The sequence below is a fragment of the Pan paniscus genome, chromosome 23, assembly GCF_029289425.2.
Source record: "Pan paniscus chromosome 23, NHGRI_mPanPan1-v2.0_pri, whole genome shotgun sequence".
NCBI lineage: Eukaryota > Metazoa > Chordata > Mammalia > Primates > Hominidae > Pan > Pan paniscus.
Window position 1 is genome coordinate 3,002,398 of NC_085927.1, and position 14,681 is coordinate 3,017,078.

General features: G+C 41.3%; 1 long non-coding RNA gene across 1 annotated transcript; it reads right to left on the bottom strand.

The window, feature by feature from the left end:
• Window positions 1-398: 398 nt before the first annotated feature.
• LOC134730075 (uncharacterized) lies at window positions 399-5,896 on the bottom strand. Its single transcript, XR_010111729.1, has 3 exons — window positions 5,615-5,896; window positions 3,421-3,479; window positions 399-474 (listed from the first exon to the last, which is right to left on the bottom strand). It is a non-coding gene; the product is annotated as an uncharacterized LOC134730075 (long non-coding RNA).
• Window positions 5,897-14,681: the final 8,785 nt, after the last annotated feature.

Here is a 14,681-nt window from a genome sequence, read left to right on the forward strand (position 1 = left end):
TCTTACAACTCAGAAGGGTCCCTCCACACTCGGAACCATACACCCCTTGGAACCCTTAAGGTAAAGCTAACAAGGACAGTTCCCCCCCAGAAGAAGATGGCATCCTTAATGTGAACAGCTTTTCCCAAGATCACAGATCAAGACTTCTCTACTATCATGAGACTCTTATCTTAAGTATCTGTGCAGCTGCTAACATGGCATATGGAGAAAACATTGGGTATTATAAAGATTTGGTTGTAGGGAATTAACAAAAAAACCCACTTAGTTAAGCAAGTAAACTCTTTATCTAATTCATTCTTTAATCTATTTGATTTTAGGTGGTTTGATTTATGGGGACCCTGAATAAGGAGCATATACCAAATTCTTGGTGTTATCCCAATAGTCATAAGAGTCTCCCTGGTGCACTGTACTTACTCATATGTTTTAAGAGTTTGCATGCAGCCATCTCTAAAATGTCAAATGGTATCTCTTCAACTGGAATGACAACAGATTAAAAAAAATGTGCAACCATAAGGACACCGTAACCTATGAGTGACATGCTAAACCGGAAACCCAAAACAATGGGAGTGACATGCTAAACCAGAAACCCAAAACAATGGGACTGATGTACTAAAAGCGGAACCCAAAACAATGGGAGTGATGTACTAAAACCAGAACCCAAAACAATGGGAGTGACGTGCTAAACCAAAAACCCAAAACAATGGGAGTAACATGCTAAAACCAGAATCCAAAACAATGGGAGTGACGTGCTAAAACCATTACCCAAAGCAATGGGAGTGATGTGCTAAACCGGAAACCCAAAACAATGGTAACTAAGAGTGAGGCTAAGGCCCTACATTTTGGTCACACTCTCAACTAAGTGAGAACTTGACTGAAAAGGAGGATTTTTTTTTTTTTCTGAGACAGAGTCTTGCTCTGTCCCCCAGAGTGGAGTGCAGTGGCATGATCTCAGCTCACTGCAAGCTCTGCCTCCCGGGTTCAGGCCATTCTCCTGCCTCAGCCTCCTGAGTAGCTGGGACTACAGGCACCCGCCAGCATGCTTGGCTATTTTTTTGTGTATTTAGTAGAGATGAGGTTTCACCGTATTAGAAAGGATGGTCTCAATCTTCTGATCTCGTGATCTGCCCACCTTGGCCTCCCAAAGTGCTGGGATTACAGGCATGAGCCACCTCGCCCAGCCAAAAGGAGGAATTTTTTAAGCAAAATTATGGGAGGCCATTGTTTTGAACTAAGCTCATGCAATGGGTCCCAACAGAACAAACAAAACCAAAATGGAGTCACTCATGCTAAATGGAACATAATCAAACTAAGACTTTAAGGAAACACAAAAATCCTAGAACAAACCAGGTTTTGTTTTTCTCCTGTAAACAGGATGTTCCAGCATAAGAAGACACCTTCTACTTAAGTCCTTGTTCCACCTTTTCAAATCTCACTGTTCTATTTCCCAGTGGGTTTCTAAACCAAATAAGTACATTTGCAACGGTAATAGTGACACCAGTGACTGAAGTTTTGGCCAATCTCTCAAAATTGAGAAAATAACCAAGGGAAGGCATTGTTAAAGTGAACTAAGTATGTCCTGAGAAGGACTCCATAATTATATATATGAGTCCTTGTGGGTGACCTGCAACCTACCTTAATAGGTAAACAAGAATGAAAACCTAACTTGAGTGTATACACCTCAAACAACAGCTACATCTTGGCCAATCCCAATGGCCAAACTTCAACCACTCAGGCACTGCCAAATGTTCAAACTGTGCTCAAACAAGGCAAACGCTGAGTTGTTTCTGTACCTCACTTCCGATTTCGGTATGCCGCTTGCCTTTTGTCTATAAATCTTCTTCCACCACATGACTGTGCTGGAGTCTCTGTGAATCTGCTGTGATTCTGGGGACTTTCCGATTTGTGAATCGTTTATTGCTCAATTAAACTCCTTTAAAGTTTTTCTTTTAACAGAACTAACACAGAAGAATTTCCAGATCATGAACAGACGTTTTGTAATACCCAACGTTGTATTAACATGAATAGACTCTTCCTTAGATAGCTAACCTTGTTTTTAATATGAATAGACTCTCCCTTAGCTGAGAAAACCAGACAAACTCCATTTGGCTCCTTCATTTACAAGACATCAAGGGCTCCTTACCCACCCCCTTTCCTCAAGGACTTTAACTTGTGCAAGCTGATTTTCAACATATCAAAGAGTGCAATTAACTGATAAAGTGCTGAGGCAAGTGATGTCCACAGTTCCCAGCAAATTACTCAGAGATAATATCATAAAGCCCCCACATTTGTCTGGCAGATAATGCCCAGAGCCCCCTCACTCATCACTTTGTGGTGAATTTAAAGCCTCTGCACCTGGAACAGTTTGTTTTCCTGTAACCATCTGTCTTTTTAAGTTTTTTGTCTGTTTTTTCTTCTGTAAGTTTATTGCAGCTGGAATCCCCCCTCCCCTCTCTAAACCAATGTATAAAAGAAAATCTAGCCGTTCTTTAGGGCCGAGAGTATTTCCTGTGTTAGCCATCTCTCAGTCACCAGCTAATAAAGGACTCCTGAATTCGTCTCAAAGTGTGGCATTTCTCTCTAAATCGCTTGGGTACGACAGTTTCAACTATGGCAGAAGACTCGAGTAAGACAAATACAGCCCCCCTAAATTTGACTATTATTTAGGTTAATGGTGAGTTTAGAAGAAATAAGTTAAGACTACACAGAGTGGGCTAAATTGCAAGTAAACACTGAAAATATTTCCCAGAAAATATGACTTTGAACAGGCTGCTGAACACCCTGCATGTAGAGATAAACTAAGAAAAACGTGTGGAGAGTTATTTAAGGACATGTGGTTAACTCAGTCCTCAAGATGTTCCAGGTTTCATCCATGAGTGAAGGAGGACCTCCCAAAAGCTGTTTGGGACCACACTCTTTGAGCAAGGAGCATACTTTACGATGGAAGCTGTGCTTTAGCGTCAGATGACCATTTCCACTGCACCACACGCCATGCCTTAGCGGAAGATGACTGTTTCCACTGCACAACACTACAAGTGCTTACTGCCAGACCGGTGTGAAATATGTTCCAGCACATAATCTATGTCACCAATGAAGGTGGTGGTTAAGACTTGGTGCACACAAGCTTTCCTGTCCCACAAGAACACAGCATGCTCTCTTGTCGGGTTCCATTCCAATCACGTAACAAACATGACTGCCTTTTTTGTTTCGGCATCAGAAAGATCAGAGGAAACTTTGCACTCAACTTAGACAACTCTAAGCTTTTATAACCTGTCTATATCTACAGGTCAGCTTTATCTTATTTATGTATATATCCTTCAACCTGAGTTTTACTTATTTCTACTTTTCCTTTTTAATTCACAGACACCCATAAACTCAGAAAATACAGTGTAAAACAAAGTGAAGAACAAATAAACAACTCACCAGAGATTTATTCGTTTCTTGTTGCTCTTGGAAACACCCAGAGGACACTGGAAACATAGCTGGAAGAGAAGGCAAATGACGTTGATTAAGGAGAGAACTGGTGAGGTGTGGTCCCAGATTCTTCTGCCCAACACTCTAGACACATTACCTGGAAAAGCCCTCCTCCCTCCTGAAAAAGAAAAACTTCCCCATGGGAGAAGAGTCCTTCACACCTCATTAGGGGCAGCAAAGACTCAAGTTAAGATAAGATACATCTACAAGTACATTAATTGGTAGACATTAGATGCACAATTTATTTTTGAATAAAAATATGTATTACCTACTAATTTAGTAACAATATTACCTAAATATATAATCTAATAATTTAATACAAAGAAACATTATAAGTTCACTAAAATAAATGTTATAGAAATATACTGGGCTGTATTAACTATTTTCCTATTAATATGTGGATTCCGCAAATAACTTCATATGAGCATTCCCATGACAGTACATCTTGCTTTTCTATACCTGAACATCATGGAAAGTGCATCTTGCAAACCAGCAATTTTGGCCTACGTTTTTTAAAATGTACATAATATGTATTTCCTGCAGTATACCATTCTACTCATGTTTCCCAATAACACCTTTCCCTGTATCCAAGCCCTCATATTATGCTCTGACAATAAATTGGGCTTTTCCATCTGACTTGTCCAGTGAATGGACAATGGAAAATGTCATGCAAATATCCATTGATTCTCGCCTTTTTGGACACAGTCATATTGTGAAGAGGTCTGGAGCTACCCTGTTGGAGACACAGGGCCTAGCCAAGAGTCACCACAAACCACCAGATTGTGAAGGAACCTATCTTAAACCAACCAGGCTCAGTCAAGGCACCAGGTGACTAAGGCCTGTTTTGTGATCCAGGCAACACAAATATATCAACTACCCAGCTGAACCCACCACACCAAAATGCAGATCCACAGAACTTCAAACAAATAAAATGGTGGTTGTTTTTTATAAGCCAGTAAGGTTTAATTAGTTCCTTAAACAGCAAATATTAACTGTTACACCTAAGTGAATAGAATTCAATATGTTTTTAACGAAATTATGTAGGGGGAGAAAGTCTTAAATTACAAATGAAATGCAATCAATAGAACTTCACAATCTATCCTAAATTTGGTGATGGACTAGGTTTAATATATCTCAGACACTGGAAACAACAAGCTAAGGTTGAAGGAAATGGACTGTATTTGCAGAGTATTTCAATCTTTTCAAGTATGACAGGTCACTCCTGCACCCCAGATCACACTTTCAGGCCCCTTCAAATAAGGAATATTTCCTAGGTCCTTGCCTGTTCTTCTCAGCCGAATTCACCTCAACCTTCTGAAAGTTCTTCCAAACCTTCCACTATCACCTAGTCTTTGCAAATCTTGTGCATTCTAGGGAGTAGAATTAATATTTCCTGAGCGAGGAAAACTGGGATCTTCACCTGTGACCTTTTATCCTCCTCTGAAGCACCAGTGAGAGGTTAGACCAGAGGGCTGTTCTTTCAAGTGCGCTTCTTATTCATAGGGAACCCTCCCTTTCAAACTTTATAACACACAGTTAAGACTGAAGTACCCTTAAGGCTGAAGACCATCATCCAGTACCCCATCTCCCTCGCGGAATCAGTGAGTTCCTCCATGGAAACTAGGTCTCGTATAAACTTCCATAAATGCGACCCAGGAGGACTAGGCAGGTCACACAGTGAAGGAGGGAACCAGAAACTTCACTTGCTAAATAGACACCGGGAAACTCAACTAATACAAACGCCCAGCTTAAGACTAGAGGCACACGCATTTCGCACTACTCCTCTGGGAATGGGGAATGTCTCCAGAGAACTGTGTGTTAGCACCAGGAAAGATGGGCAAACTGAGCTACATGAGGGTTGGTAACCGGGTCCCTCAGCGTCAGGACAGGAGCGCGGCCTGCAGACTCCGGGCCCAGGGCCACCAGCCTCGCCTACCCACTCCTGCGCCTCTGGAACCCGCTTCACTGCTGGGACCCCACGCCTGTCCTCCCAGCCCCCGCCAGGGTCCACGGCCCGCAAATGCACGTCAGGCCCCTCCTGCCCGCGATGCGCCCACGCGTCTGCCCCCACAAATGGGGAACACTGGTCTGGCCCCCCGGGATCCCCCGAGGCCCACAGGTTCCTCTTCGCCCTCGCACCTACCCACAGGGACATAGAACCAAGCCCCAGGCCTGCTCAGCTACAGGACCACCGCTGGGATCCGCACTTCCGGAGGAAAATGGCGAAGTGGGCGGGGCGGCGCATGCGCAGAGAGAAAAGCTGGTTCCCAAGGTCCTTGATGGTAACATCATTGGAAGGTGACACTACATTTCCTATGAGGCTCTGCGGTCCCCTGTTAGGAATGCACGCCGGACATTCTGTTTTGCCCAGCAGTGAGTCCAGTTACCTGGAGACCCGGACTTAATGGATCAGGACTGGTCCCTACCCACGTGACACAGATGTGGCATTCTGGTTCGTTATTAAATCCTGGTTTCACAGCCTGGGACATTGTGAAAATAATGGAGAAATGCCAATAGAAACCAATTGGTCTATGCTGTTAATGAGTAACTTTTTTTTTTTGAGATGGAGTCTCGCTCTGTCACCCAGGCTGGAGTGCAATGGTGCGATCTTGGCTCACTGCAAACTCTGCCTCCCAAGTTCAAGAGATTCTCCTGCCTCAGCCTCCTGAGTATCTGGGATTACAGGCGGGTGCCACCACACTTGCCTAATTTTTGTATTTTTAGTAGAGACGGGTTTTCACCATGTTGGTCAGGCTTGTCTCGAACTCCTGACCTCGTGATCTGCCCTCCTCGGCCTCCCAAAGTGCTGGGATTACAGGCGTGAGCCACCGTACCCAGCCCTCAAGTCTATTTTTTATAGATGCATTCGAAAGCATGAAAAAAATCATGTCTCTATTTTACTTTACATTTTTAAAATCACAACTAATGAATAAGGTAATTCTCTTCCAATCTGTTATCTTTTCTCTCACTAAACTAATTTGTGAGCTTTCAATTTACACAGTTAGAAAAAAATGCTCTAGTGTATATACTAGGATAAAATAACAGGGTCATAAGACAAGTGCACTCCATAGTCTTTGTGACAACTTACACTTCCAATGTCTGATGAACATTTGCCCATAAACTCCCACGTTTCATCCATCCATCCATCAATCAAATCTACCTATCTTTATTTATTTATTGTGGGAAATACCTGAACTTTGCCTTTCCTTCCCTGACTTCTGCCACAAACTAGGCAAGGAGTTCTGCCTAGGGGTTTTTCAGAACTCCGGCTACCACCGAGGTTCCTAACAGGGAAATTGCCAGCTTGAATGCTTGGGGTTGATGTGGGACTGCGTGTGAAATGGGTGTGGGGTGAAAGGGCAGTGAACTTTGTAGGTGGGTAGATGGGGGTGTGAAGGGCTTTCAGGTAAGAGGCACAGAGGAAACTGGGAGAGGCAGTGAAAGCACTTCATGTCTCAGATCACCAGAAGATGCTCCCACCAGAGCCGTGACAGTTTGCCAGTGCCATGGCAGCACAGGAAGTCCCCACCCCTTGCCATGGAAACAGCTGGAAGTTACTGCCCATTTCTAGCTATTTCTGAGTAACCCGCCCCTTAATTAGCATGTCATTAAAAGTGAATTATAAAAATGACTACAAGCCACTCCTAGGCTGCTACTCTGGGAGCACAACCCACGGAGGGCTCCCTGCCCTGCAGGAGCGGACGCAGGGCTGTAACACCGCCAATGCCTCCATAGAGCTGCTTTATTCCACCACAGGCTTGCTTTTGGATTCCTTCCTGAGCGACGCCAGGAACCTGCCCTTCCTCAGTGTGACTCTTGCCTAAAACCCATCCCTGGTTTACTCTTTTCTTGAGCATGCCCTGACTTGTTCTTTCATCTCCTCTGAACTTGCAATTGGTCCTCAGTGACTCTATTCTGCAGATCCAGAAAACTCAACCTTAATCTTCCCAGAGCCCTGTTGTCTCCAATATTGGAATCTCTAGCCTTGCTTTCTCAGACGCCTAGATTACAGGCCTCTCTCTTGAACACCTAGTGGTAAGGTATCTGGGGATCCTTTAAATACACAATGATTGGCAGGGGTTACATAGGGGAAATCAGTGCCTGACAATTCGCCTTCCAGGATATGGATTGTCATTCCCTCTCTTTGTCGGCCCCAGTCTCCTATACATAAAAGTAGAGATTGTAATACTCATTTGACTTGCAGATACCTCACCCCGAACCCACCTACTATAATGTAAAAGCCAAGAATGCAAACCCTTTCCTCACCCCGTGAAGGTAAAGTCCTCAGAGCCAAGGAGAGAAGGCTCAGGGATGGTACCTGGGTGTTTCCAACACTAACCATGCATTGTAGTTTTTAGTGTTCAAGTTTAAGCTTCTTATGTTAAAGTTACCCCAGCTTTAATTCTATTGTAACAAGATTTATTTTTGTAATTCCATTTTTGGATTCTTGATTTCTTGGTAAAGAAATACAGTTATTTTTGTATACCAATCTTATATAGTGTTACATTCCTAAATTTGTTCATGAGTCCTAACACTTTTTAGTAAATTTCTTATGATTTTCTAAATGCAAGATCATGTCATCTGTACATAAAGATAAATGTGCTTCTTCCTTTCCAATCTAGATGCCGTTTATTTATTTACGTTGCCAAGTTGTCCCAGCTACCACTGTTATCAAGTAAAAGGGTCTCACTGCCCAAAGCACTAGAAGCCAGTAACATGACACTGAGTTTTTGAGAAGAGAAAAACTTTAAATTCAAACCAAAACCTATGGGATACAGGCCAGGCGCAGTGGCTCATGCCTGTAATCCCAGCACTTTGGGAGGCCGAGTCGGGTGGATCACGATGTCAGGAGATCGAGACCATCTTGGCTAACACGGTGAAACCCCGTCTCTACTAAAAATACAAAAAACAAAAATTAGCCGGGCATGGTGGCGGGCACCTGTAGTCCCAGCTACTCGGCTGAGGTGGGAGAATGGCATGAACCCAGAAGGCAGAGCTTGTAGTAAGCCAAGATTGCACCACTGCACTCCAGCCTGGGCAACAGAGAGAGACTCCGTCTCCAAAAAAAAACAAAAACAAAAAAACAAAAAACAAACCTATGGGATACAGTAAAAACAGTACTAAGGAGTAAGTTTATAGCAAAAAGCACCTACATCAAAAAAAGTAGAAAAACTTCAAATAAACAACCTAATAATGCATCTTAAATAGTTAGAAAAGCAAGAGCAAACCAAAACCAAAATTAGTAGAAGGAAACATAACAAAGATCAGAGCAGAAATAAATGAAATTGAAATTTAAAAATATAAAATATCAATGAAATGAAAAGTTAATATTTTTTTAAAAGATCAACAAAATCAACAAACATTTAGCCAGACTAAGAGAAAAGAGAGAAGACTCAAATACATAAAACCAGAGATTAAAAAGGAGACACTGCAACTGATACTGCAGAAATTCAAGTAATCATTAGAAACTATTATGACCAACTATATTCCAATAAATTGAAAAACCTGCAAGTAATGGCCAGGCACCATGGCTCATGCCTGTAATCCCAACACTTTGGGAAGCCAAGGCAGGTGATCACCTGAGATCAGGAGTTCAAGAACAGCCTGGCCAACATGGTGAAACCCAATCACTACTAAAAATACAAAAATTAGCCAGGCATGGTGGCGTGCACCTGTACTCCCAGCTACTCCAGAGGCTGAGGCAGGAGAATCACTTGAACCCAGGAGGCAGAAGCTGCAGTGAGCTGAGATTGTACCAAGCTCCATCCTGGGTGACAGACCCCATCTCAAAAAAAAAAAAAAAAAAAAAAAAAAAAACACAACCAAACCACAAACCTAGAAGAACTGGATAAATGAGATTGAACCCATAATAAAACATCTCATAGCAAAGAAAAGCCTGGATCCAATGGCTTCACTGATTAATTTTAGCAAACATTGAAGGAAGAATTACTATCAATCCTACTCAAACTATTCCAAAAAACAGAGAAGTCTGTAGTATTTCCAAAATCATTCTATGAAAAAGACCATTCATCATGTCTAAGTGGGATTCATCCCAAGGATGCCAACATGGTTCAACATATGCAAATCAATCAATGTGACACATCATATCCACAGAATGAAGGACAAAAACCATATGGTAATTTCAATTGATGCTGAAAAGCATTTAATAAAATCCAACATCCCTGTGATAAAAAGAAACCCCCAAAAAAACTAGATTTAGAAGGAACATACCACAACACAATAAAAACCATACACAACAGACCCTCAGCCAGTATCATCCTGAACAGAGATAACCTGAAATCCTTTCTTCTAAGATCTGGAACAAGGCAAGAATGTCCACTTCCAACAATCTTACTCAACATAGTACTGGAAGTCCTAGCTAGAGCAATCAAGAAAATTGAAAAACAGTAAAGGGCATCCAAATTGAAAGAAGTAAAATTATTATTGTTTTCTTGTTTGCAGGTGATTTGATCTTATATTTGGAAAAACCTAAGAACTCCACCAAAAAACTATCAGAACTGATCAACAAATTCAGAGTCACACGATACAAAATCAAAATACAAAAATCAGTAACATTTCTAAATGCCAAAACTGAACAATCTAAAGAAGAAAATCAAGAACGTAATCCCATTTACAATAACTACAAATAAAATAAAATATCTAGGAATAAATGTAACAAAAGAAGTGAAAGATCTCTACGATGAAAACTATAGAACACCAATGCAAAAAAATTAAAGAAGACACCAAAAAAAAAAAAGGAAAGATAGTCCATGTTCATTGATTGGAAGAGTAAATATTGTTAAAATACACATACTTCACAAAGCAATCTACAGATCCAATGCAATCCCTATTGAAATACTAATAACATTCTTCACAGAAACAGAAAAAAAAATCCTAAAATTTATATGAAATCAAAAAAGACCCAGAATACCCAAAGCCATCCTTAGCAAAAAGAACAAAACTGGAACAATCACATCACCTGACGTTAAATTATACTACAGAGCAATTGTAAGCTAAACAGCATGGTACTGGCATAAAACAGACACATAGACCAATGGAACAGAATAGAGAACCCGGAAATAAATCCTTACATTTACAACTAACTCATTTTCAATGAAGGTGCCAAGAATACACATGGGGGAGAGGACAGTCTCTTCACCAAATTGTGCTGGGAAAACTAGATATTCATTGGCAGAATTTTTTTTTTTTTTGAGATGGAGTCTAGCTTTGTTGCTCAGGCTGCAGTGCAGTGGCGCGATCTGGGCTCACTGCAAGCTCCACCTTCCGGGTTCACACCATTCTCCTCCTCAGCCTCCCAAGTAACTGGGAGTACAAGTGCCCCCACCACGCCCAGCTATTTTTTTTTTTTGTATTTTTAGTAGAGACGGAGTTTCACTGTGTTAGCCAGGATGGTCTCGATATCCTGCCCTCATGATCTGCCCAACTCAGCCTCCCAAAGTCATTGGCAGAATAATTAAACTAGAACCCTCTCTTGTGCTATACACAAAAATCAAATCCAAATGGGTTAAAGACTTATATCAAGGACAAGAAACTACTGAAAGAAAACATTAGGGAAACTCTCCAGGAAATTGTTCTGGGCACAGATTTCTTGAGTAATACTCCAAAAGCTCAGGCAAACAAAGCAAAAATGAACAAATGGTATCACATGAAGTTCAAAAGTTTCTGCATAGTAAAGAAAACAATGGACAAAGTGAAAAGACAATCCACAGAATGGAAGAAAATATTTGCAAACTATATATCTGACAAGGGATTAATAACCAGAATATATAAGGAGTTCAAACAACTCTATAAGAAAAAAACTAATAATCCAATTATTTAAATGGGCAAACAATCTGAACAGACATTTCTCAAAAGAAGGCACACAGGTCAGGCGCAGTGGCTCTCACCTGTAATTCCAGCATTTTGGGGAGCCAAGACAGGTGGACCACTTGAGCCCAGGAGTTCAAGACCAACCTGAAAAACATAGCAAATAATTTTAAAAACTATCTGGGCATGGTGATGCATGCCTGTGGTCCCAGCTACTCAGGAGGCTGAGGTGGGAGGATTGCTTGAACCCTGGTAGTCAAAACTACAGTAAGCCATCATCATACCACTGCACTCCAGCCTGGGTGACAGAGTGAGACCCTGTCTCAAAAAATGAGCAAAAACAAAAAAGAAGATATATAAATGTCAAATAGGTATATGAAAAGATGCTCAATATCATTGATCATCAGAGCATTTCAAATCAAAACTGCAATAAGATATCGTCTTACCCCCATTAAAATGGCTTTTATGCAAAAGAGAGGCAATAACAAATGCTTGCAAGAATGTGGGGTAAAGAGAACCCTCTTACTCTGTTGGTGGGAATGTAAATTAGTACATTCACTATGGAGAACAATATGGAGGTCCCTCAAAAAATTAAAAATAGAACTATCATATGATACAGCAACCCTGCAATGCAGCAACTCAGCAATGCTGGGTATATACCCAAGGAAGGGAAAATTAGTATATCAAAGAGATATCTGCATTCCCATATTTATTTCAGCACTATTCATAATAGCCAAGATTTGGAAGCAACCTAAGTGTGCATAAACAGATGAAGGGATAAAGAAAATGTAGTACATGTACACAATGGAGTACTCTTCAACCATGAAAAAGAATAAGGTTCTGTCATTTGCAACAATGTGGATGGAACTAGGGGACATTATGTTAAGTACAATGAGCCAGGCACAGAAAGACTTTGCATGTTCTCACACATTTGTGGGAGCTAAAAATTAAAACAATTGAACTCATCAATATAGAGAGTAGACTGAGAGTTTCCAGAGGTTGGGAAGAATAGCGGTGTTACGGGATCTTTTGAGTGTCACTTTTCTGGACAGAAAACTCTATGGCTGGTGGCACCTTTACCTGAGTTTTGCTTGGGCCCCGCCCACTCAGCCTGGCAGGCTGTGCTCAGCTCATGCTACCAGGTTGGATCCCATGTTTGCCAAGGGAGACTGCGCGGAGTGGCAAGGGGTGTGTGAGCGAGCATGGGGTCTGGCCACTGTGCAGTCAGACTTCCTGGCTGCTGCAGTGGGGCAGGTAACTCCAGGTGCCAGCATGGGTACCAGCTCTCCAAAAGGCTGTTGCTGGACCACGGGCACCGCAAGCAGCTTCCACAGCTGGCACACTGGGAACACAGTGGCACCCAGAAGCTTGGAGATACCAGGAACCACAGGGCCCCAAAGAGGGAATCACAGCCCTGGCTCGGGGAGCTCCCAGGTCTGGGCTTCCCAAAGGGTCACAGCTCTTTTTTCCTTCTCTTTGACCACAGTGTGGCTAGCAAGGGGCATGTCTCAGCCCTGTTTGTGTTACAGCTCTTTCAGCCTCTTCTCTAGGATTTGTCATAATTAATTCTCATATTGTCTTATTTTTTTACATGTGTTTCAACCTCAGAAGATGTATGGATCTAAACACAACATGATGTGTTAGCTAGCTGCCATATGAATTTCTCCCTGTTTCACCACTATGTAGCCTAAAGTTATTCCGTCATCCTTGACTATCCTGGCTAAAGAGTCTAAAGATCTTTGTTTGGTAGCTATGGCTTCAGCTAGTTCATTTGCTAAGTTACCTAGAGTGGTTGACAGATTTCTAATTATACGTTCATGAGAGGTTACTCCCCACCATTGCAAGTGACTTCTGCCAAACATAGGCCAAAATTCATCTCCTTGGTGTGCAGGTATGGTTTGTCTAATCCTGGAAAGTAATTTCGATGAATTACTTCAGTGTTCAGAAACATTGGAGTTATAAATAGAAAAAGGAAGAGTCACATAACCTAATAGACAATTACTTCTCATATGCCAGCGGTCAACACATTCATAAGCCCATGGGTGGTTGATCCAGGGACCACACAGGGTCCCTGACAGATTCAGAAAGTTAAGGCTTTGGTTTACTGGTAACAGAGACAGGTTAAAGTACACGTCTTCAGTCTTGAGTAGAGTGTAATCAATTCATTTTTTTTTTTAATGAGACAAACATCAGGTAAAGACTTTGACAAGAAGGAAGAGAAATACCGAGATTCTATAATCATAATAATCGAATTGTAATTGCTAGTTTAAGTAGTCCTTCAAAAAATACATCTCATTCCTGACAGGATAAAACAAGTTTTTAAAAATATATTATATTCAGATTCACTAGGGAACACTTGGAGCCAGGAAATAATTCAGGATTCAGCCCAAATTATAGGCAAATAATAAAAACTCTAAAACAATGATCAGGGTTGGAATCTAATAGCATATGTCATAGTTTTCTTTTGGAACATAAATTTTCTCTCTAGTCCATCATTTTATCAAAGACAAATCATAGTAGGACCAATTTTGTATGCAAAATAAGTTTTAGTCTTATCATACCTGGCCTGATTATTTCTGTAAAGTGCAGCAAGAATATTTATTGGCCATATAGGCTTCTTAAAATTGGCTTTGTTGGAAATTTTAAATAAGGAATCTTAGACTTTAAAAGCCTTGAAGTTAGCCAAGTAAAAGATTTGCATCAGACTGTGTCTGTAATACTTTTTTAACCTACTTTTTAAAATTATACGTTAAGTTCTGGGGTACATGTGCAGAAAGTGCAGGTTTGTTACATAGGTATATATATTCTGTGGTGGTTTGCTGCACCCATCAACCCATTACCTATATTAGGCATTTCTCCTAATGCTATTCCTCCCCGTTCCCCCACCCCCAACAGGCCCCAGTGTGTGATGTTCCCCTCCCTGTGTCCATGTGTTCTCATTGTTCAAATCCCACTTATGAGTGAGAACATGTGATGTTTGGTTTTCTGTTCTTGTGTTAGTTTGCCAAGAATGATGGTTTCCAGCTTCTTCCATGTCCCTGCAAAGGACATGAACTCATCCTTTTTTATGGCTGCATAGTATTCCATGGTGTATATGTGCCACATTTTCTTTATTCAGTCTATCATTGATGGGCATTTGGGTTGGTTCCAAGTCTTTGTTATTGTGAACAGTCCTGCAATAAACATACATGTGCATGTGTCTTTATAGTAGAATGATTTATAATCCTTTGGGTACGTACCCAGTAATGGGATTGCTGGACCAAATGGTATTTCTAGTTCTAGATCCTTGAGGAATAGCCACACTGTCTTCCACAAAGGTTGAACTAATTTACACTCCCACCAACAGTGTAAAAGCCTTCGTATTTCTCCACACCCTCTCCATT